General features: G+C 36.8%; 1 protein-coding gene across 1 annotated transcript in view; it reads left to right on the top strand.

Annotated features, from left to right (window-relative positions):
- The first annotated feature begins 3,604 nt into the window (after positions 1–3,604).
- The window catches only part of LOC123877972, a 180,409-nt gene continuing 159,447 nt past the window's right edge, over positions 3,605–24,566 (top strand). The window contains exon 1 of the mRNA XM_045924921.1: positions 3,605–3,859. The gene's annotated coding sequence lies outside the window, so the exon portion shown is untranslated. The remainder of the gene's footprint in view (positions 3,860–24,566) is intronic.

Below are 24,566 nucleotides of genomic sequence, written 5' to 3'. Positions count from 1 at the left end.
ACGTAAACTCCGGTCGTGTTAGATAGCTGACCTATCGGGCTATGGGAGTGAGGGAATAGAGATTGTACCAGTGGTTTTGCACACACTCGTGCATTATGATATCAGGTCCTACGTCCTATATTCATGGCTTGGGTGTGTGGATAACTAAAACAAAAACCGGTTAGGTGCGAGTCGGACCCGCACAGAAAGGGTTCCGTTCCATCGTACAAGAAATAACTAAATCTTTAATCGGTCTCATTTTAACATTGGCTTAAGTAGGTACCTATATACCTAAGTAGTCTAAGGATAAACAAAGTCACCCTCTGTGTGTGTGTGTGTGAAGTGACGATGAAGTCTCTACCTATTACGGTTTACGAGATACAGCCCGCAGACAGGCAGACGGACGGACAGACAGACGGACGGACGTGTAGTGGAGGCTTAGTAATAGGGTCCCATTGGCAATTTCGGGTACGGAACCCTGAAAACGTCATAAAAAAGAGTACCTACCAATGTTTATACACGTAATAAAAATGTCTAACTTGCATAATTTAAGCAATTTAATTTTTTTTAATAATAAAAAATTCTTGGACCGATTTTTTTTTCGCATACGTTCGAATGGTAGAACTTGTTTTATGTAGATTAATTGGGTGGCAAAGTTTAATTGGTAATAGAATACCTATCTAAAATGTGATTTTTATTATCATTGCTGATCCAATAAAAATGTTTATTTATGTACTTGTGCCAAAAAATTGACAAAAATGTGAGTATTATTATAATAATAATTAACATACAAAGTATGTATTCTGTTTTCAACTCTACCATCCTCTACCTACGCTTATAAATGTTTCATCCATACTTAGTATGGATTAGTCTAATATCTCTACAATCTAACAAGATAAAGTTGAAAACTGAAGTCCGACTGCAATCGTCTTAATAAACGCTGAAATATTTTATTAAAATTATTGTTTTTCTGTCGCTTGGTATATTTTAATGTTGTAGTACATTTATATTCATGAACTCAGAATTTTCTTCTCTTTCATTTGACATCACACTCGAAATAAAAAATTACATAAAGCAATAAAAATTTTTAGAGATGTGATAGTGTGATAGTGGAGATTTAGTGTGATAATTTTTGATTTATCGAACAAAATGTCGAAAATAATACCCTCGGTGCGCGAGTCTGACTCGCACTTGGCCGGTATTTTTTTTACATTCAAATAAATGGAACTAATTAATTTTGGTGTAATTTTTAATTGGAATTGGGTATTACACTTTATAAATCCGTTTTAACCCTAGTTAGGGTTATCATTTATTAAATGTAATATTCTTGGAGGGAATTTTAAAGGCCGCGATTAGGGATAATCCCTTAGACGTCGCGTCGCAAGCTATTCGTGACTAAAATTTGTATTGAGTAGGTGCACCAGGAATTCGTTATGTTGCGGCTAAATTAAGGCTAACGCCAATGCCCAACAACGCCATAATTATCGCGATAAACACTGAAACTGAGTGGCCACACTTGAACGGTTAACGTCTAATGCCAATTGAATTGGGTTAAAATCAAAACGCCACACGGCATTGTTAATGCCGTTGTACGTTGATCGTGGCTACATCTACGTTTAACGAGAAACGGCGTTGAACATCGCGTTATAGGCTGTTAATGTATCCGGGAAATTTAGGAGAACTTTTTGAAGTGAAACTTCTTTTGGTACCGTTGTGTTTATTTAGTATCATTATGTAGTTGAAATCCTACAGACTCTGTGCTCGTACGAAAAGATTTGTTTCCTCGTTTCTAATACGCTTAGCTAGAGTGTGGAATGCCTTTCCAGTTTCCGTTTTTTCCTCTAGCTATAATATTGGTACCTTCAAGAGTGAATAGGCACCTTCTGGGCAGGCGCGCTCTACCTTAGGCGGAATCATCTCCTGTTTGGTGTGATTGCAGTCAAGCGCAAGCCTATATGCACGATAAATCAAAAACTATATGCATTAAAATAAATTAAAATCTGTTTTAGAATGTACGGGTAACGGCCTTTCACATGATACCCCACTTGTTATAGTTATTTTACTTTGAAAACTTAAACACATTTTAATAATTTTTTTAGTGATGTAACCACAAATTCACGCTTTTTGGATTTAACCTTTACTTGTGCTATAAGACCTACCTATCTGCCAAATTTCTTGATTCTAGGTCAACGGGAAGTATACCCTATAGGTTTTCTCGACAGACACGACGGACGGACGGACAGACAGACAGAGAGACAAGAAAGTGTTCCGCTAAGGGTTCCAATTTTCCTTCTGAGGTACGGAACCCTAAAAAACCGTCCAAGTGCCGGTGGAAATTCGGTCGGCAGGACATTATCCCATGTAAACCGAACCGCTAGGTCACCCTACACTAGAAATACGGACGTTTAGGAAATTGAAGTCGCAAATCGGGTAAATCTAGATTTTAGATATGAACTTAAATTTAATTATAACCAGATCGATCCGGTTTCACGCGTTATTTTAGGCAGAAGTTATGAGAATTATTAATTGTTATCATTTATTTGACACGAAATACCTCGCTGACGCAGTGGTGGGCGCTGTGGTCTTGTAAGTAGGAGGATCCTAGGTTTGATTCCCGGCTTGGTTTCCATATTATTTCACTACCCATCCCTACCTACCTACTCATATAATATGGTCGTTACTGTGTCATTACTCGACTATCATGAACATGACACAGAAATTAAAATACTAAGAGTTTTCCTAAATCTGTGGCTTCATAAGGAAGCTCACTCAATCAGCGGGCGATGGAAAGAGCTATTCTTGGTGTTTTTCTAGGTAATCAAATCAGAAAAGAGGAGATCCGTAGGAGAACCAGAGTAACCGACATAGCCAAAAGGGGTGCGAAGCTAGAGTAGGGAGTACTAGTGCATAACCCTAAAAACGGACTTCGTCTGCGATGGCGTTTGCTGGCGCGCGTGCTGTGCTTGTTTGGAGTGGTTTTTTTTGTTAAGAGTGGCTGGTTTTTGTGTTAGTTGGTGTTTTTTGGTGGTGGAACTGACTGGGAAGCGCTCTAAAGGGGCGCCGCGCGTATGTCGGCGGGCGCCGGCGCAGACGGAGTCCATACTTGTATAAATTCAATAACTTGAAAATATCACAAACTTGACATTGGCTAATCAGAGTAAAGCCAGATTTAAAGAAAAAAAAAACCCCCTAAAAACGCTAGATTTTGGGTCCCAAGTTGCTAGAATGGCGAACTCGCATCGGAAATCGTAGTTAGGTCCCCCACTAGGGCCTAGACTCTAGAGCCTAGGCAGACAGTGGGAGTCTCTACAAGAGAAGAGACCTATGTCAAGCAGATAATATCTATCGATTGATAATGATGATGATACATTACTTATAAGTAAATAAGTAACAATCTACATTTGAATTTTGAATGAACGGCATTCCGAACCAGTGCTTGATTATTTTGACGATTCAAAAGCACTGGTAAAAAGTTTATTTGAATAAAAATCTATTCTATTCGATTCTAAATTCCAAAAAAAATATATTATTATCTGCATTTGAATTTTTGAATTCCGAACTCAATAGGGATGAGGGGGAAGCGCGGGGAAGAGCACGGGATTCGCCAGTCGAGCTTCGCCGCTCATAGTAGTTGCATGTATGTCTATACAGCTTTCGCGTAGTCCGTGCAACATCGCGACGTAACATTTACGACTTTTTTTCCAAAATCCTTAGTGTTGTGATCAAACAGTTTATTGTGACAGGATTATGTGAAATCGGATGAATTTACAGTGTATGGGTTTGTGTTTTAAAAACGTTTGGTAACTGGAATAACATTTTGTTTAATCTGGATTCTGGAACTTGTACTTGGAATAGAGTGCATTTGGTTTCAGTTTAGCAGGTCAGTGTAAACATTTTGATTTGATTTAAATATTAGGTGTTAACTGATTGTAGCTGTTTATTTGATTAACATTTAGTAGGTACATTAAGTCGATTATGAGATTAGGTACTATGTAGTTTATTATGTGATCTGTGGGTACTTACTACCTACCTGCATGCTACCTGCTAAGGGTTTAAAAAATAAAATAAAAAAAATAAAATTTTTAAAAATTTTTTGAAAAGGAAGGATATTGTTTTTGAATTTCTGTTTTTATTTTTTGTGAATTTTTGAATTTTTGATTGTATCTAGGTATTTCTTTAATTAATATTAACCTACTTATTAAGTAGATTATAAGATTAGGTACCAACCTGCTAATGTTTTAGACAAACAGTTGACGGTAAATATTTAAAAAAGGAACAATTAGGTTTTTGAATTTTTGCGATATTGTGGTTGTGGACTTGTGGTGTCTTATTTAATTAATTATTAAGTACTCCTAAGTATATAATATGATTAAGTAATTAGGAACCTTCCAAGGTTTTAGATAAACAGTTGACTGTTTATTTAAAAAAAGAAATATTGCGTTTTTAGGGTAGGTATATGGAACGCCCTTCCGCCAACAGTTTTCCGAGTTTTTCTCTCCATATTGTGGGTAGGTAATTCTAATTAGGTACCTATCTTTAAGTCAAAGTGAATAGGCAACTTCTAAGCAAGCGCGCTCTACCTTAGGCTGCATCATCACTTGCCAGTTGCCAGCAGGTCTGATTGCAGCCAAGCGCCAGTCTGTAACCTAACTAAATAAAAAAAAAGTACCTAGGTAGATAGGTACTTACCAGTAACAGCCAAAATTAATGCTGAATCTATCTTTAACTTGTCGATAAGTTACTAAGCAACGCTGTTATATGTCAAAAAGACTTTTTAAGAATAACAACATTGCTAAGTAGGTAACTTATCGACAGATTACAGATAGATTGATTTTAATTTTGGCCCTAGGTACCTAGGTTGATACTCGATAGGTACCGTTCAAAGTTATTTTTCTCAGTAAATCAACGCGAAAGATTTTGCGGTTAAGTTTAGAAGACGTAAAAGTGTTTGTAAAGCCTACATGAATAAATCATAAAGCTGAAATTGAGTTTAGGCTCTTTCGTCGCTTTCCCTGTAGCCTCCACGGAGTTTATGCCTACCCACACCTTTAATTTTCTTTGGTAAGTAGGTAGTTATTAAGCCTGTATTTTGCTTTCAAACTTAAATTAAGAAAAGTCCCTAGCCCTTTCCGTACATAGTAGTTGGGTTAATTAATCAATAGCCTAGAACAGTCCACTGCTGGACTAAATGCCTCTCCCAACAGGAGGGTTGGCCATAATCACCACGCTGGGCAGACGGGTTTCCGTACCCGAGTCCCGAAGGATGCCAACGGGGCCCTATTACTAAGCCTCCACCGTCCGTCCGTCTGTCAGTCGTGAACCGAAATAAATAGAGTCGAAATTTTCACAGGATTTATATTTATTTCTATTGCCGCTATAGCAACAAATAATAAAAATATGGCGGCCGTGAAAATTAAAAGTGTTATTTCTTGTTAGATGGTAGGTACGGAATCATTCGTGTGGAGTCGGACCGCACTTGGATTTTTAAAATTACACGGGCTCAAAGATTTACATACAAATGATCCCGTGTAACTTTGAAAAAAAAAGTTGTATGGAAGCGACTGGCGGAGCTTTCAGTTGTCCACAAGATGGTGTAGTATGTTGTTAGTTGTTACGTATTGTAACTTTTTATGATTTGAGAAGAGCAAGTGCCGAGTTTCTTGCCGGCTCTTCTCAGTGGAATCTGCATGAGCATAGAACCGGTGCAGGTGGTAGAGTCAAAGACGTAGCATAAAATACGCTAGACTAGTGATAGTCCTACATGATATACTTACCTAAATACATTTTTGATCTTGAAACCACAGTACCTACTTAGTAGCAAAGGTTGCCTGGTAGAGATTGCTCCAAGCAATAAGGCCACCTTTGCACACAATAGTTTTTTCTGTTTTCTTCTTTCTGTGTTGTGTTCCTTTACATGTGTTTTTGTGTGCAATAAAGTGTTCTATCTATCTATCTATCTACTTATCCAGTAAAAAACTATTTGTCACCACACGATACTCGTTACGTCATAGGTGCAGATTTTCGGCATACGTTTCGGTAGAGTCGGCGAAATATTAAAAAGGCTGTGTGCCATCAATCATCTGCGGTGCTCACTGACTTAAGCCATGTTTAATGAAGACGAATGACTAGGCATCTCGATTGTAGACGACTTTTAGTGCTTACGACACGACACATTTTACGATAAACTAATAAACCAGCTAGATATTTTAAGAATTTTTTTACCAACTTAACTTATCAATTGACTGTTCTAGTCATAATAATCTTGTAAAGTTGTAACTTGCATATATTATTCGGTCTCTGAAAACCTTCTGTTATAAATACTCATAGGTAAACTTCAAAATAAATTTGTAATCCTATATCTGAATTGTAAAACTATATTATATGTAACGCTGTTGATTACAAATAAATAAATAAAATAGACCTTATCGGAGCAAAAATGCGCGCTGTGGCGTGTGGGAGGCAGTATAGAATTTTGTTTGGATCTATAGAAAATATTCAGTCAATCAATCTATAGTTCGTTATTAGTTAGCTTAAGATAAACAAATCGTAAACACCAAAAATTCTAATTCAATTCAAAATGTTTTTATTCAATTAAACTTTTACAAGTGCTTTTGAATCGTCAAAAAAATCTACCACTGGTTCGGAATGTAACCCTCACCCTCGGATAAACGCGATTTGCTCAGCGCTTTAGACCTTTGGAGTCAGTTTTCCACTCGTACCTACGAGTCTTGGAAGTATATGGAAATATATGGAATTGCCTTTCCGCTAACGACAATATTTTATTAAAATAATGTACAAAATTATATAATTTAACTACTTTGCTTATAAATTTTAAATCTAAGTTACTGTCGATACAAATATCGTCGCCTCGTATCGTTGGGTATAAAATACACAAAATTATTCCAATCGAGATCAGATTTGATTGATAAAAAAACACGCTGTTCCCTTTTTTCTGGCACAACCTTGTTATTACGATTGAATCTAGGTAGTATAAGGTTGCCACCAACGAAATCCATAATAATCTAAATATCTATCTGTCTGCCTGCTAGGCCCACGGCCCACTTACCACCAGGTGAGATAACAGTCAAGGGCTAACTTGTATCTGAATAAAAAAACCGGCTAAGTGCGAGTCAGACTCGCGCATTGAGGGTTCCGTACTCGGGTATTTTTTCCAAAATTTTACGCGATAAATCAAAAACTATTATACATAAAAATAAATAAAAATCTGATTTAGGATGTACATGTAAAGCCCTTTCATATGATACCCCACTTGGTATAGTTATCTTATTTTGAAAATTGAAACACATTTTAATTTTTTTTTTTAAATGATGTAACCACAAACTCGCGGTTTTCAGATTTATTCCCGTACTTAAGCCTACCTATCTACTTAACAAATTTCATGATTCTAGGTCAACGGGAAGTACCCTGTAGGTTTCTTGACAGACAGACAGACAACAAAGTGATCCTATAAGGGTTCCGTTTTTCCTTTTGAGGTACGGAACCCTAAAAATAGAATAGAATATATTTTTATTCAAATAAAATTTTACAAAATTCAAAATATTTTTATTCAATTAAACTTTTACAAGTGCTTTTGAATCGTCAAAATAATCTACCACTGGTTCGGAATGCCGTACAAGTACTTTTGAATCGTCAAAATAAAATTAACCACTGTTTCTCTCACCTATTCTAAATATAGTATCGTGGTAGGTATGTAGTTACATATATTCCCTGTCAAATTGTAATTAGCTATAGGTCGTATTTCGTCTACTGTATAATTTGGAGCCATACCAATACACCGTAAATTTTCCAAGACAAATTAATTGAACACCGAAATGGTGGTAAAATTATACGGCATGGCAACTAATCTAGACTGATTAGACGACGCACAGTGGGGCAGATCCAGGAATTAGGCGGCCAATATTATTTTCTCCCATATATGTGTTGTAAATAGGTTAAATTATATTTTTTAGTATTTTGGGAACTTATTTTTTAAAACTAACTGATGCCCGCGGCCCCGCTTGCGTATATTTTGGTTTTAAATCCTGTTTGTCGAAATTCTGATTTAAATCATGTGGAAACCATGGATTTTCTGAGATAAAAAGTAACCTATGTGCTAACCCAGGGCATACATAATCTATATTCATTCGAAATTTCAGCCAAATCGGTTCAGTAGTTTTACCGCGAAGGAGAAACAAACGTTTTTTGACACGAAAAACAAATAATTCCATAAAGTGCCAAAACAGATTTTATTTCTATATAAAACATAGTAAAAAACTAAAAACACTAAAACTATAATAGTAAATTAAAATCGTGATTATGATAAATTAAGAAAATATAAAAACAAAAACTAAGAAAATAAAGATGCAATGGTAAATAAAAAAATACAAAAATAAACATAATGTGATTCAGATCAATCCCAAGTGTCTTCACCAGAGCTAGAGCTCAATTCATCCTTGTCAAGTTGGTCCGGTTCAGATTCCTCATGAGGACATTCTGCTGTGTTGAGTTCAGCGGAAATAAGCATTTCCAACGCTTCTTTGCTATGAGGCACATTTTTTCTTTTAGGTTTTGGCTTTATGCTCGATATTAATGGATCCAAACTTAGCAACAACCTATTAAGGCCGTCATAATTGCATTGCTCCCTTGAGCATTTTCTTGCGAAATACCGATACTGGCGAAAATGTTTGTTTCGTGCCTCTGCTGCTTCTTCGGATAGTAATCCAATAGGCAGAAGTGCATGATCCATTACAGTTGCACAATGTATTAAGATTTTATGCATTGTTGGAGACATAGGGTGCCAGGGATACAACTCAATATAAAGTTTTGTGGTCTGTTTCTATAGTGCTACGCATTTTGAGTGTTTTTCTGCGTTTTCTTCTCCCACTTGAATCTTCAAACGACTTTGATGGTCTACCAGAAGAAGGCTTTTTAGGTCTCGGTATTTCGTATGTTCCTTTCAAACATTCATCATTCTTTTGAATGAAAGTATGGGCCTTTTTATGTGACTCGATCCATTTTTTTTTAAATTGTGACTTTAGACGTGAGAAATTATGTTTAACTTCCTTCTTTTGTTCATCACAATATTCATCTTGTGATAGAATATATCTCTCAAGATAAATCAATTTTGCATCAAAATCGGGCAAGTCTTGTTATTGCATTTTAGTAAAAAGAAATCCACGTGTTACGGTCCGAGTCCCTAAAGTGCCTTCCTATTCTGGAAGCAAATAAAAACCGGTTTAAACCGAAAAAAAAGAAATTTGTGAAATACGGCGATTTTCCGCTATGTACTTCATAGCCTTCAAAATATGGATTCCGCGGGAGACCGCAGCTAATCTCGATGTATTCAATTAGGGATAATAGTCAGTTTTTATTTACAATGAATAAAACCGATGGGACTCGGTGGGAAGTTAAAGTAAAACCTTTTTGAGTATCTAAAAGATGATTTTTCGACCGCAACAGAAGCATTATTTTGCAAGTGCCATAAAATATCTATTTTATCGTTATTCAAACTTTTTTATAAATGTAATATATGGGCGCTTACCTGTTATAATCGAATCCATTAAGATTTTTTTCAAAAATAACTCACTAACATATAAAAATCACTTTTTAAAAAGTTGTTTTAATTGAATCAGTTAACGCAATATGAACACTTAGAGTGACGCTCAGGTTTAGACTGACACAAAATGGTGAACACCCCTAATTAGAGGAATGGAGAGGTGGCATTATGTTCGGTGTCTACTTAATTACCTAAGGTAGTAAGTTTTGTTTGTCAATGGCCATTTTTGAGAAATCGATTTATGGCCAGCTAATTCCCGGAACTGCCCCACCGTGCGACGGCAAGTCTATATAACGGCTTTTAGTATAACGAGGTATGGAACTTGATAGCCTATTTTGTATTTTGAATAGGCACTAACTAGGTAGGGCTGAAATTAAATAAAGATTTTAATTACCAAGAAAGTTTTTTAGGGTTCCGTGATAGTCTTGTCACTAGACTATCACGGAATCCTAGTGGTGTTCTGGTGGATTTGTGAGGTGTTGCGTGGTGGTACTTGGGGCTTGCTTGGTGGCTGGATTTTCTTGCAGGCTTAGCAGTGGGAGGGCGGGCGGTGCAAGTTGCTTGCTGCATGTTGTACATAGGTACAGATTTGCCCTTTTCAGCGGTCTATAGTAAATTAAGGTTAAATTAATTGGCACCTTCTGGACAGGTGCGCGCCACCTTAGGCTGCATCATTTTTTTTTAAATTCACTATAGGCAAACGCTTGACCACAATCACACCTGATGGAAAGTGATTGCAGTTAAGTGCAAGCTTATTTAGTTATTAAAAAAACATCTCTCCTCTCCGCTTAGGTGGATACCGGGTCTCACACAGTTCAGTTTTGACCTTTGCACATCATAACTGCATAGCACATCTATTCTCTGGTGAAAAGCAGCCTTAAAGTGTGAATTGCAAAACCGGGTTAAGGCCGTTCCTACTGGAGCAAACTCAACGGCAAAAGAACAAAGGTACTAGCAGCTTTTAACAGAGTTAATGAAGCAATTGTGAAAGCCGGCAATTTTACTCCAATTGCCGACGCTGATATTTTTGATATTTCCACTTGAGAAATCTTCGGACATATTCTAATACATCCATCCACTTATCGACTTGAAAAGTTGAAACAATGTAACTCAATATTAGTATGGACTAGCTGACGCCCGCGACATCGTCTGCGTGGATTTAGGTTTTTCGAAATCCCGTGGGAACTCTTTGGTTTTCCGGGATAAAAAGTAGCCTATGTGCTAATCCAGGATATTATCTATCTCCATTCCGAATTTCAGCCAAATCCGTCCAGTAGTTTTTGCGTGAAGGAGTAACAAACATACACACACACACACACACACACACACACACACACACACACACACACACACACACACACACACACACACAAACTTTCGCCTTTATAATATTATAGTGTGATAGGCAAGCCCTTGACCACAATCACACCTGATGGAAAATGATGATTCGGACGCGTTTACCTAGAAGATGCCTATTCACTCTTGTTCTAAAGATACCCGGATTGTAATTTGTAGGAAACTCAGATCGCGGCAGAATATTCCAAATCTTAGCCATACGTATAAGGAATGATGACGCAAAACGTTTCGTGCGTGTAGATGGAATGTCGACGACATAAGGATGGAAACTCTCGCTATTTACTTATATAATACTAGAGGATGCCCGCGACTTCGTCCGCGTGGATGTAGGTTTTTAAAGATCCCGTGGGAACTCTTTGATTTTCCGGAATAAAAAATTGTCTATGTCAATTACAGGGACGCAAGCTACCTCAGTACCTTTCATACAAATCGATCAAGCGGATGAGTTTTTAGGAATCCCGCGGGAACTGCTTGTTTTTCCGGGATAAAAAGTAGCCTATGTCCCTCCCCGGAATGTATCCTAAGTCTGTACAAAATTTCATTAAAATCGGTTGAGTGGTTGAGCCGTGAAAGCGTAGCAGACAGACAGACAGACAGACACACACTTTCGCATTTAAAATATTAGTATGGATTAAAAAAAACCGTAACTGACTACACTGTATGTAACATTCCCCTACGGCATATAATATTTAACCACGTTTTAATGAATTCTGTTAGATAGGTTGTACGGAGTCACCATAATCCGTCCTTGGTTTTATAACTTAACGCTTTGTTGCCCCGTTAAATGGCGCTGTGTGATCTTCCGTTGTGATTATGTGATGGCCTTCTCAAATATCCTCTGTACTATACAATGTGCTCAGTCATTAAGTGCAAAAACGAAAGGACGTGAAACTAGACTCAAATTCATCGTTTAAAAAAATTTACACCCACAAACAAACTTACAAACTTGTGAGTTTCTCAAAAGGGATCCTTATAGGATCACTTCGTTGTCTGTCTGTTTGTCTGTCGTGTCTGTCGATAAACCTATGGATAGGGTACTTCCCGTTGACCTATAATCATGTGGCAGGCTTGTGGCAGGTTGTAATGTCTTATAGCACAAGCGAAGCCGAAAATCCGAAAATCGTGAACTTGTGATTCCATCACAAAAAAAATTAAAGGTTTGGAGGAAGGTGCCCTGGCACTCTAGGTCGGTAATTCACTAAAATATTTTCCCAATAACAATCACTATTTGCCTGAAAGAAAAACAGTAAAAATGAACAGACAAGACAAATACAGATTCGAGAGAGAATCTGCGACAATAAATCATTTATTATTCCTTATCTAGATGGAAGTTAAACCGAACTAATAGAGATTTATTTTACTTTCACCCTCGAAGCGGGGCGTCTTGGAAGCTCTTAGCGTGGCGAACTCATTGGATAAACTTGTCAAACAGTTTGACAAACTTTTGTTTTCCTTACTACTTGTAAGACTTTGGTTTTACTACTTACAGGATCGATTATTATTATTATAATGAACATACGAACTAGCATCCAATGTAGAGGCAAAAAGGCATTGTTGAGGTGAAATATTATGTAACATAAAATCATTGAGATAAGAATAAAATCTATTCTTATCTAGATGGAAGACGAACCAAACTAATAGAAGAGATTCGTTTTACTTACACCCTCAAAACGGGGCGTCTTGGAAGTTCTTAGGTAGAAATCTATAGAGTGCACTTTGACTTTGCGTAGACTTAAATTTCAGTTAAAATGAGACAGATTCATACCAGCGGTGTAACGCTGTCTCGTTTTAACAGTGTCTTAAGTCTGAGCAAATTCAAAGTGCACTCTATAGATCTCAGCCTTTTGTGTGGCGAACTCATTGAACCAACTTGTATACAAATACTCATTCTGTATACAGTACGTCTCTTTTTTTGAGCGCGGCCAGCTTCGTACAGTACAACTTAATTATACCACAAACTTTTAGCACACACTGCGATTTAAAGCTACAGGGTGCTTCTATAAAAACTTCCAGCGAAGCAGTTTAGCGCGAAATGGCGCGTGTTGCGACAGCGGCAATAAATAACATGCTTCTATTTGTATAAAGACTTTTGCGGTCACATCCGAGCTGTGTGTTGTGTGTTTTAATGTTTATTTAACGCTGTACTAATTTTAGTCCTTTGTTTTAATAAAACTCACTTTTATAGAGTAATAAATTTAAAAATACTCCCTGTCTGTATATTAAAAAAAGTTTTCACGAATTGTTTGCTATTCTTTTATGTAAAACAAAAAGCAGTTATTGTTTCTAAAACTTTCAGTATCGAGCAGAAAGGTTGTTTTTAGGGGTCCAATTAAATGCATCCAAAGCTCACCCTGTATAAATATACAGTTCAAATTTGTCCCTTTGTTTTGATCGGGGCCAGCTTGGTTTAGGTACAACTTAATTATACCACAAACTTTTAGCACACACTGCGATTTAAAGCTACAGGGTGCTTCAATAAAAACTTCCAGCGAAGCAGTTTAGCGCGAAACGGCGCGTGTTGCGACCGCGGCAATAAATAACATGCTTCTATTTGTATAAAGACTTTTGCGGTCACATCCGAGCTGTGTGTTGTGTGTTTTTAATGTTTATTTAACGCTGTACTAATTTTAGTCCTTTGTTTTAATAAAACTCACTTTTATAGAGTAATAAATTCAAATATACGCCCTTTCTGTATATTAAAAATAGTTTTCACGAATTGTTTGCTATTCTTTTATGTAAAAAAAAGCAGTTATTGTTTCTAAAACTTTCAGTATCGAGCAGAAAGGTTGTTTTTAGGGGTCCAATTAAATGCATCCAAAGCTCATCCTGTATAATAATTCTTTGTCCCTTTGTTTTGATCGGGGCCAGCTTGGTTTAGGTACAACTTAATTGTACCACAAACTTAGCACATACTGCGATTTAAAGCTACAGGGTGCTTCAATAAAAACTTCCAGCGAAGCAGTTTAGTGCGAAACGGCGCGTGTTCGACCGCGGCAATAAATAACATGCTTCTATTTGTATAAAGACTTTTGCGGTCACATCCAAGCTGTGTGTTGTGTGTTTTAATGTGTATTTAGCGTTTATACTTATTTTAATCCTATGTCTAAGGATTACTTAGAGAAGTAAATAAAAAGAGTACGCTCTGTAGGTAGGGATAATGTTCTGTTTAAGCCCTAATTCGCACGAGCGTTAAAAAAGCGTTGCGTTAAAACCCGGCGTTGCGCTGAACATACAAAGTGCGCGTTAAAAAAGCGTTGACGTGTGAACAGATACTTGGGAATGCATTTGTTCTATTTGAACGTTTTTTATGGGACGTTAAAAAAGCTCTCGTGCGTATGAGGCCTTATGGTTTTGAATGACTTAACAATTTGTATAAAGGCTTGTGCGGGCATTTTACACAAAACTTAAAGACTTAATTTTTAAAACTTTATAACTTACATAAGTAGGTAATTTTTCATGAAGAAAAAAATCTTTTCTTTCAACCATTTTTCCCTTTATCAACACGAATTAAGAACTTACAAAGAAATAACTTGTGGAAATACCAAAATCTTAAAAGAGGCGAAAATTTTTTAACAAAAAAAAAACACCCTCCCAGCCGGTCCAGTTCCCATGTCCAAACAAAAACTAATTAAACTTAACAACGCCCCTTCATCAAGTTGATTGAAAAACTTCCACGTTGAATAAATTTTGACATTAACACTAACCGAGTAAAAACTGAAAACTTTGTCTTCCCTTTTTGGCATTCATTACTTCAGCTCTGAATATACGTTAGAGTTAACAAGTGTTAATTAAAAATTTATAACACCCCCGACAAGTGAAGGTTACAGTAACTAACAAAGAGCTGATAACTTTCAAACGGCAGAACCGATTTCTTGGATTATAGCTAAGAACACTCTCGATCAAGCCCCACCTTTCTAACAAAAAAAACAAAATTAAAATCGGTTCATTAGTTTAGGATGCCACAGAAGACACACAGATACACACGTCAAACTTATAACACCCCTCTTTTTGGGTAGGGGGTTAAAAATATTCAGAGTGGGTATCTACCTACGTGATAAAATCAGAAATGAGGAGCTCGTAGGAGAACCAGAGTAACCGACAAAGCTCAACGGGTTGCGAAGCTGAAGTGGCAATGGGCAGGGCACATAGTTCGACAAAACTGATTGACGTTGGAGTCCCAAGATGCTAGAATTGCGACTTTGGACTTGAAAACGCTACGTTGGAAGTCCCCCACTAAGTGGACAGACAACATCAAACGAGTCGCAGAGAGCCGCTGGATTTAGGCGGCGCAAGACCGTGGCGAGTGGACATCCCTACAGGACACCTACTCGTATTTCCAACAGTGTACGTCTATTGGTTGATAATAATGATGAGATGAAGCTGTTAAAATATTAGTGTGACTTACCATCAAATTATAACCAAAAGTGAGTTGAACTCGCAAAAAATTTTGTTCGGAATACCTGTCTCTCCTTTCACCAAAGGTTGCCTAGTGGAGATTGCTCTAAGCAATAAGGCCGCCTTTGCATTGTTTTTAGTTTACAGTTTCATGTGTTTTTTTTGTTTTGTGTGCAATAAAATCTTCTATCTATCTGTCTAGCGTTTAGTACGGAGAAGTTGTTGAGATAGTCGACAACGAGAGAAAAAATATCGCGTGTTCCTAAAAACAAATAATAGGTCGTTACTTGTTACAATAGGAACGTCCTATAATTTGTTAACACAACGATTCCGAGGAAATAACGCTGAAACCCAAAAAGTGTAAGTGATTAATTCCCACCCTCCGACGTGTTGAGATTAGCCTGCGGCCACCGTCAGGGTCTAATGACCGTGATCCTGATCAAACAGAACAGCTAGCGTGCGAGAACCCAACAGAACACGATCAGTTGATCGTCAGGTAAAGATTCTAAGTATGGGTCGCGGCCAAAGCAACTGAAATTCGTCCAAAGTCCTTCGAAAGTTTATTTTGAACTAGCCGATGCCCGCGACTTCGCCCGCGTGGATTTAGGTTTTTCGAAATCCCGTGGGAACTCTTCGATTTTCCGGGATAAAAAGTAGCCTATGTGCTAATCCAGGATATAATCTATGTCCATTCTAAATTTCAGCCCAATCCGTTCAGTAGTTTTTGCGTGAAGGAGTAACAAACATACACACACACACACACACACACACACACACACACATACAAACTTTCGCCTTTATAATATTAGTATGAAGTATGATAGCTAATGTCCGCGAATTCGTCCGCATGGATTTAGCTTTTTCAAAATCCTGTGGGAACTCTTTGATTTTTCAGGATAAAAAGTAGCCTATGTGCTAATCCAGGATATTATCTATCTCCATTTCAAACAGCCAAACTCGTTCCATAGTTTTTGCGTGAAAGAGTAACAATCATACACACACACATACATACACTATGATATGCGGTTTTTGAAATGACTGATCCGGTTTAGAAAAATACTCGTAGATGTACTTATTGTGTTTAGTGGTCACTCTGGTACTGTCGCGCGAGGGATGCGCCGGCGTCCATTGCAAGTCAATCGCTTTGGCCACGACGGACGCACGAAAGTCTGCCATAATCATATTAGATATCATAAGTAAATGCAGGTATTATGAAATAATGTACACAATTTGTAGGGATTCACTGAAATAAATATTCGCTTTACAATGTTAATGTATCTATATTTTGTGAGTACAGGAATGAACTCAGCGAATAGACATTGAGTAAATGTAAATAAGCGTGAACGTAGGTACGGGTACGACCGTTGCCTACCTTCACACCTTACATTGTGAGTATAGCAGTGACTCGATAAATCGATGGGCGTCTCATTCCTCTACCATAACCTTAAATAGTGTAACAGTGATCAATAAAGCTACAAGAAGTACATTGTTGTTCTTCCTGATGATGCAATTCCCCCGTCATATTAAGATTATCGACTTGAGTTTATTAATCAAGGGAGCTATTAATTCAAATAACGTGTTGTGGAGAAACAAAAACTAAGTGGTTCCAGCGAAAGGTCCATTTGTGTCCAAAAAGTGTACCTAAGTGATAATTCCCGCCATCCGACGTGTTGAGAGTAGCCAGCGGCGAGAGGGTCTAATGACCGTGATCAGTTGATCACATGACCACGGCTAGCGTGCGAGCCCGAACAAATAGACCATGATCACCTAACGTAGGTTTAGTTCCCGAGCACGCCCCATACAAACGAAGTTTCATTCTTATTTGAAAACTAGACGATGCCGGCGACTTTTTAAAAATCCCGTGCATACCATAGTAACATGTAAGTCAATGATGCATACTTTTTGATTTTCCTATATGATATAGCCTACTATAATATGATGCCCGCGACTTCGTTCACGTGAATTTAGGTTTTTTTAAAATCCCGTGGGAACTCTTTGATTTACCGGGATTAAAAGTAACCTATGTCCTTCCTCGGGATGTAAGCTAACTCTGTACCAAATTTCATCAAAATCGGTTAAACTGTTGGGCCGTGAAAAGCTAACTGACAGACAGACTGGCTGTCAGACATACAGACACACTTTCTCATTTATAATATTAGTATGGATAGCAGTATCGATGTTCGTCTCGGAGATGAAAGGTAACTCAGTACCAAATAAATGAACTCACCATTTCGCCCACGTGGATTTAGGTTTTAAAAATATCGCAAGGGAACTCTTTTATTTTCCAGGATAATAAGTAGCCCATTTCCATATCCGGGATGCAAGCTGTCAATTTAGTACCTTTTGTTAAAATAGGTAAAACAGGTGAACTTTGAAAATTCCGTGGGAACTATTTGATTTACCGGGATACTAGCGTCAAAAATACCTCTTTTCCTGACAGATAGACAGACAGGTTTAGTATTTATAATATTAGAACGATTGCCCAACCTCTACCAAGCTCTAGAAACTAATATCTGTGTCTGTGGTTTGTTAGATTTCCGTAAAAATATGGTATTTCTCATCAGTAGGTATGTCTGAGAGTTGTATCAGAAGCTCACCTCACCTAGTTTGAGAACAGTATGTCTCCATAATGTTCTCAAAGGTATTTAAAGTCTGGTGCACTTAGATAGTTGGTGGATTCTGGCGAAATCCTTCTCATTCTGAGAAGAGACTATAGTGCTCAGTAATGAACCAGCGATGGGTTGAGATGAATGGATACAGTTTTGACGTGACAACGTCTTATAATTCGATAGAGCCGGCTGCACACACGAAAAAACATGACTCATGCGGCGTTACCTCGCTCTGAGGCGTTCCATGTAAGGCTTGAAGTGCAAGCGAGAGCGCGGAACGAGCGACAAAGAAGCACAATCGGCCTTTGTTGTCACGTTCAACTATCGTCAGTAAACCGACTTTACAGACAACCAATTTTTTGCTGTAACTTTGAAACTAATCAATCAAAAGAATCAAACTTCGTTTGTATGGAGCACGGAGTAGGTAAAGTTCTTTATAATGTGTATTTTACAAAATGTTCTTACTGGTGATATAAATTACACGTTAACTTAACCGAAGATTATATGATTATTTTGTAATTATGTAGTGCAATAAAATTTCATGCTGTATTTTTTCTAAAAACTGGTCGTGGGTAAAACGTTATAATTTAATTGACAGTATATACTCGTGAATGATGCATTGCGTCCCTGCGTCCATTGCTATTCGATTGAGCAATTATTTTCACACACACACACACACACACACACACATACACACAGGTTGTTTATTTATTTATTAAATTACTAGCTGATGCCCGCGACTTCGTCTGCGTGGATTTAGGTTTTTAGGTTAGGGAAATCCCGTGAGAACTCTTTGATTTTCCGATATAAAAATTAGCCTATGTGCTAATCCAGGATATTATCTATCTCCATTCCTAATTTCAGCCAAATCCGTTTAGAGTTTTTGCGAGAAGAGTTCACACGGGCAATTGAACGCAATTTCAGGCAATTGAGTCAATTATGAAGCAATTTGCTGCAATACCCAGCAATACCTGAAAATTTCAGCACTGTTATGCGAAAAATGCATGTAATATGATAACATGCATGTACCATATTCTAGCAAAATCAACGATTATGATTATGAATAATTGTTCCAAATTGCTTCACTTATTGCTCCAGATTGATCTCCCTGGATACGTATTGCTGAGCGACAATTGCTTGAAAAATTGCCCGTGTAAGCGCACCTATATAAGCTGGCAATCAAAGTCTTTACAGTTGACAGGTTCCAATCAACCAACCTGCGTTATCGGTACACTGAATTTAGAAACATTAAAGAGACGGCAATTACGTACATTGATTGCCTTTTTAAGTCACCAATAAAGGGTTTTAGCTTGAATGATTTGATTTCAGTAATTAACCCCCGACCCAAAAAGAGGAGTGTTATAAATTTGACGTGTGTACCTATCTGTGTATCTGTCTGTAGCATCGTAGCACCTAAACTAATTAACCGATTTTAATTTAGGTTTTTTTGTTTGAAAGGTGGCTTGATCGAGAGTGTTCTTAGCTATAATCCAAAAAAATCGGTTTAGCCGTTTGAAAGTTATCAGCTCTTTTCAAGTTACTGTAACCTTCGCTTGTCGGGGGTGTATAAATTTTTAATTTACACTTGTCAATCAATCAATCAATCAATCATTTATTTATTTGCTCAAATGAAGATTAAAATTACAATTCATTTTAGTATCACCACATTTGTCATGCAATGGCGTACAAATATTTTACATAGGCATTAGGCACCAAATATTAAATGCAAACTACAAAATTTACTACATAGTCGAGAATAATAAAAAATAATAAGATAGTAGTAAAAGAGAGTAATAAAAAATACTAAATTAAAATCGGTTCATTCGTTTAGGCGCTACGAGGTCACAGACAGATACACAGATACACACGTCAAACTTATAACACCCCTCTTTTTGGGTCGGGGGTTAAAAAGACAACCACCCGGTGCAGTGTTATCTTAAAAGTTGTAAGTCCCGGGTTCGATTCCCGGTGAATTTGCCTCCCACCAGACCAGACCAGACCAGTGATTTAGAAATTATAAAATTGCATACCCTGCCGGGAATCGAACCCGGGACCTCCCACTAATAAGACCACAGCGCTTACCACTAAGCCTAAGGAGGTATCTAAAAAGATATAAGTAGACTGATTTGATAAATAAAAAAATTTCAAAAGAAAAATAAAACCGACTTCAAAAACGACAAACACTAAAAAGTAAAAAATAACTTTTGTTTAGCTACACGTGTAATGCACCTAGGTATGAAGTTAGAAATCCAAGAGTGAAGCTCGCCCGACTTCATACCTAGGTGCATTACACGTGTAGCTAAACAAAAGTTATTTTTTACTTTTTAGTGTTTGTCGTTTTTGAAGTCGGTTTTATTTTTCTTTTGAAAATTTTTTATTTCACAATTTTTAGTGGCCTTACTGTACTATAATATGCTGTGCCCAGTTAAAACCCTACTGTTTACTAAGCTATCACACTGATCGCGAGCAATTTGCTCCTATCCATTGAGGAGTTCTGTTCTCCATCTCCGAAGATATTCATCAGATCTTCACCAAATTTATATGGGACCACCTGCACAGTATACCCTTTCAAACAAAAAAAAATATTTTCCAAATCGGTCCAGGGGTCTTTTAGTAATCGGGGAACATACATAAAAAATAAAAAAAAAATAAAAAAAAAAGATCCCGACGAATTGAGAACCTCCTCCTTTTTTGGAAGTCGGTTAATAAAGGCAAAGTGAACGAATAATTAATGAACGGACGCACTAACAGAACGATATGGCGGTAGATACACATAAAGTCCAATATTATCTTGTTTATGCAGTTTAATTTTGTTGCTTCTTACACAGAAGTGTAATTTTGTTGTGAACCCCTATATATTCTCTGGTTGTTTAGAAATGTCCAATGAAATACAAATTAATAGCTTCGCTAATATAGGTAAAGCATGCACTGTTTGTTACCTTTAACATAATATTAAATTAGTTATTATGTACGCGACAGGTCGACATCGCAGTCGGGGTATGAGGCGAGGGGAATTCACCCGGGCTATACATAGATATTAGTTTCTAGAATATGTCTGCAACATTTCATGGACTTTGGTTGCTTAATATTCAAATGAAATTGGAACTACGATTGTATGAAACGAGTGACGGAGAGAGCCCTCTTATAATTGGAGCGCAAAACTGATGATGGAAGAGCGTTTCACATGCTAGCAACATACTATGCAACGTCTTGATATTCGAACGCCATAACAACTTAAAAATAGACATGAACGCCAAATGCCCTAAAAGCAAAACTTCTATTTGCAAAATTTTATGTTGCTGCTGTGATTTATTCTTTGTAGTGTGTTGTGCTTTGGGTCCTAAATAAAAGAGTATTTATTTATTTTATATATTGAATTCAAAATGCTTCAGTAGAAAATACTCTACATTTAAAAATCACAGTTGGACATTTCTATATGAACAGAGCATATAAAGCAGGCCGTTTAAATTGCTATGTGCATGGTAGTCGGATGATCGCACGTCCGTCCGTCCGTTTTAATCTGCATTCGCAGTTTGGTTGAGCTCTAATTATTGGGTTTTGCTACGTTTCTTCTGCTTATACCTACTTATCTATTCAACTGTCAGTTAAACTATACATGTAAGTGGCAAATTATAGCTTAGTGGTATAAAATTAAGTTAATTTTTATATTCTGTTTAAAATATTTAGTTTTGCTTAACTATTTTGATGAATAAGATAAATTTTGAGCTTTTTAAAACTGCAATCGAGTAAAACGGGCGCAATAGTAGTACCGTACTTACTAGCCGATGCCCGCGACTTCGCCCGCGTGGATTTAGGTTTTTCGAAATCCCGTGGGAACTCTTTGATTTTCCGGTATAAAAAGTAGCTTATGTGCTAATCCAGAATATCAATATAATAAAAATCCGTTTTTGCGTGAAGGAGTAACAAACATACACACACACATACACACAAACTTTCGCCTTTATAATATTATTAGTGTGAAGTGTGATAGTGTGATAGTGTGAAGTGTGATTGATCACTGAGATGTCTGGGATCGATTGTAAGTTTGAAGTACAAGAAAGATTATGTGGCTCTACATAAGGTAAGTCACGACTCGCGACAGTCAAAAGAAAGATTTATATTATTCATCATTTTCTTTCCGTTTCCTTTTCCACGGGGAGATTTATTACGTTTTCTGATGTAATGAAAACACGTGTGATTTATATTTTTTTTCGAACCTTCCCAAGTAACACAAAAGTGCTGTATATCAACTGAATCACTGTCCACGTTGGAAACTTTAGCTCCAAAACATGCTATATACAAGCTGAATAATATCTGAATAATAGCATTCTCAGAAGATATAACTCTGATTTGGGCACAAATTAAACAGCAACTAGCTGATTAACTGCGTTATATAAGCATTTAATAAGCATTTACAAAGGTAACATTCGGCCCAAGAGCTGAACATTGGCTGATAAAGAGAGTGTGTGTTGCCTATTATACAGCTCACAACAACTAATAAGCACCCTTTTTACGCTTTTATGCAGTTAAAAGAGCACGGGCGGAAAAATTGTGAATAAATATTACTCCAAATATTCTTTAACATCACACTATCTCGTTTTATTTGTGCGCAAATCATCATACAATGTGACATTTCTATAATGGAAGTAAAAAGTTAATTCATTTTCGGTAAGTAGAACTTCTATTTCTTATTAGTGCCGGTTTGATGGGGAAAGCAAGTTTATTGTTAAATATCATATACTTTTAGACCAAAATTTTCACGCGCCCTCATAATATAACTGTTTCCTTGGAAATCTTAGTATAAAATGGATTGTAATAATATAAAAATGCCAGCAATTTTTTGAATTTGACGATAAGCTTTTTACGTATAACTTATTAAAAATCTTTTTCAAATCCAATAGATATTTTCATAGACAAAATAAGAATAAATAGTAAATAAATAATAAATATTGTAATTTAGAACATAGAAAATGGTGGGCAAGCAATGTGAACCGTAATAATGCCAAATAAATGCTTTAAGGGCTATAATAAGGTGCTAGGGATATATAAATCAGCAAAAGGCTGATACGAGTAGTTCTTGTGTCTAATAAGTCAGCCATAGATTGATGTACAGCTGCATAGTTGGTAACATTACGCAAATGCTCTACCCAATGAACAGCTGTATTATCTGTCAAGGGTTAGCTATTAGGGGTCCGTGGTGAACGCATAGATATGTAGGTGAACGTTTTTACATGAGCGAATAAGTCAGTACTTATTAATTTATTTATTTCTTTCTTTCGTTCTTTTATCTTTAGTTTATAATACTTATTATAACTTTATTTCTCAGGGTAATTCCCAAGGGGACTTATTCGACATTTGCACTTCAAGTGCAAATGTATTCTGCTCTCAGCAAGAGCAACAAGCAGCAGAGCAGCTGGCACAAGTGATCAGCTCGAAAACCATGAAGACTCTGATGGCTAATCAAGCTTTAATTTTAGATAAATAAATACCATTTTTAAGCAATTTTTCCATTTCAATTTTCCTTTTCAGTTTGCCTATTCCGAAATAAATGCCAATGACAAAAGGTCTGTAAAAAGGATTCTTAAAAACGTTGCAAAGCATAGGCTAAAACTCGTTTTTGGAACTCTTAAAGATTGGCCAATCGTTTTTCACTAATTTTTATTCTTTTTTCTACATTTTTTTACAACGACCCTAGTATTCATATAAAAGGGGTTTATCTGTACATTCTGAAACAAATTTTTATTTATTTTTATGCATAATAGTTTTTGATTTACTGTGCAAAATGTAGAAAAATATATCCGAGTATGGAACCCCGGTGCGTGAGTCTGACTCGCACTTGGCCGGTTTTTATAACGCTGATAATATAAATGATATACAAGTACGACGTGAGGCGCTGAAAAAGAACTTTTCAGGATCTTAAATAACTCCATGAGCTGATTAAATGCCTACGGGAGTACAATTATTCAACCCAAGTAAGCACAAAGGGTTACGAGTGAATAGCTTTATACCTGCTTGCTGTAATTTAACACCATATACGTCCACCCAAAGGAATCATGTGGGCTAGATAAGTGCAGTTATGAGAGTGCGTTTATCAGCTGATTAAAACTGTGAAAGTTCAACTATATGCAGCATGAAGCGTTAATTGAATTCACGGAGTAACTGATAGCTTTATAATAATTCACATATGTTCAGTTAAAATGCAAACATTTGAAAGATACACTTGTGACCTTTTATTCAGAAAATAGCTTAGTTTGAGTCCATAAAAATACTTTATTGTAGCTGACAGTACTGAAACTTGCTAAAAGCTGAATAACATGACCTGCGCACCTGATAGTAACGCTCGCAACATTACAGCGGTGTCTTTGTGGTACTTAGTAAAGTCAATGTACAGGAGAAAGCGTAATAGTAGGCTTTTACAGTAACGGTGGACTCTAATAAGTCTTCATAAATGCTTAAAGTACCGATGTGGACCTCATGTGATATCTTTTAATGCAGTTTTGTGTTACTTGGGTTATTATGAACGAGATCTCAGTTAGTACAACCTGAAAGCTCTCCCGTTTTGGAGATAAGAGATAAAATTTTAGGGCATCTATTAACTAGGCGTGTCTATCTTTTTAACCCCCGACCCAAAAAGAAGGGTGTTATAAGTTTGACGTGTGTATCTGCGTATC

Source organism: Maniola jurtina, chromosome 25 (genome assembly GCF_905333055.1).
Source record: "Maniola jurtina chromosome 25, ilManJurt1.1, whole genome shotgun sequence".
NCBI classification, from domain to species: Eukaryota; Metazoa; Arthropoda; class Insecta; order Lepidoptera; family Nymphalidae; genus Maniola; species Maniola jurtina.
Note: the sequence above shows the minus strand (reverse complement) of the source record. Positions and strands in the feature narration are given on the sequence as shown.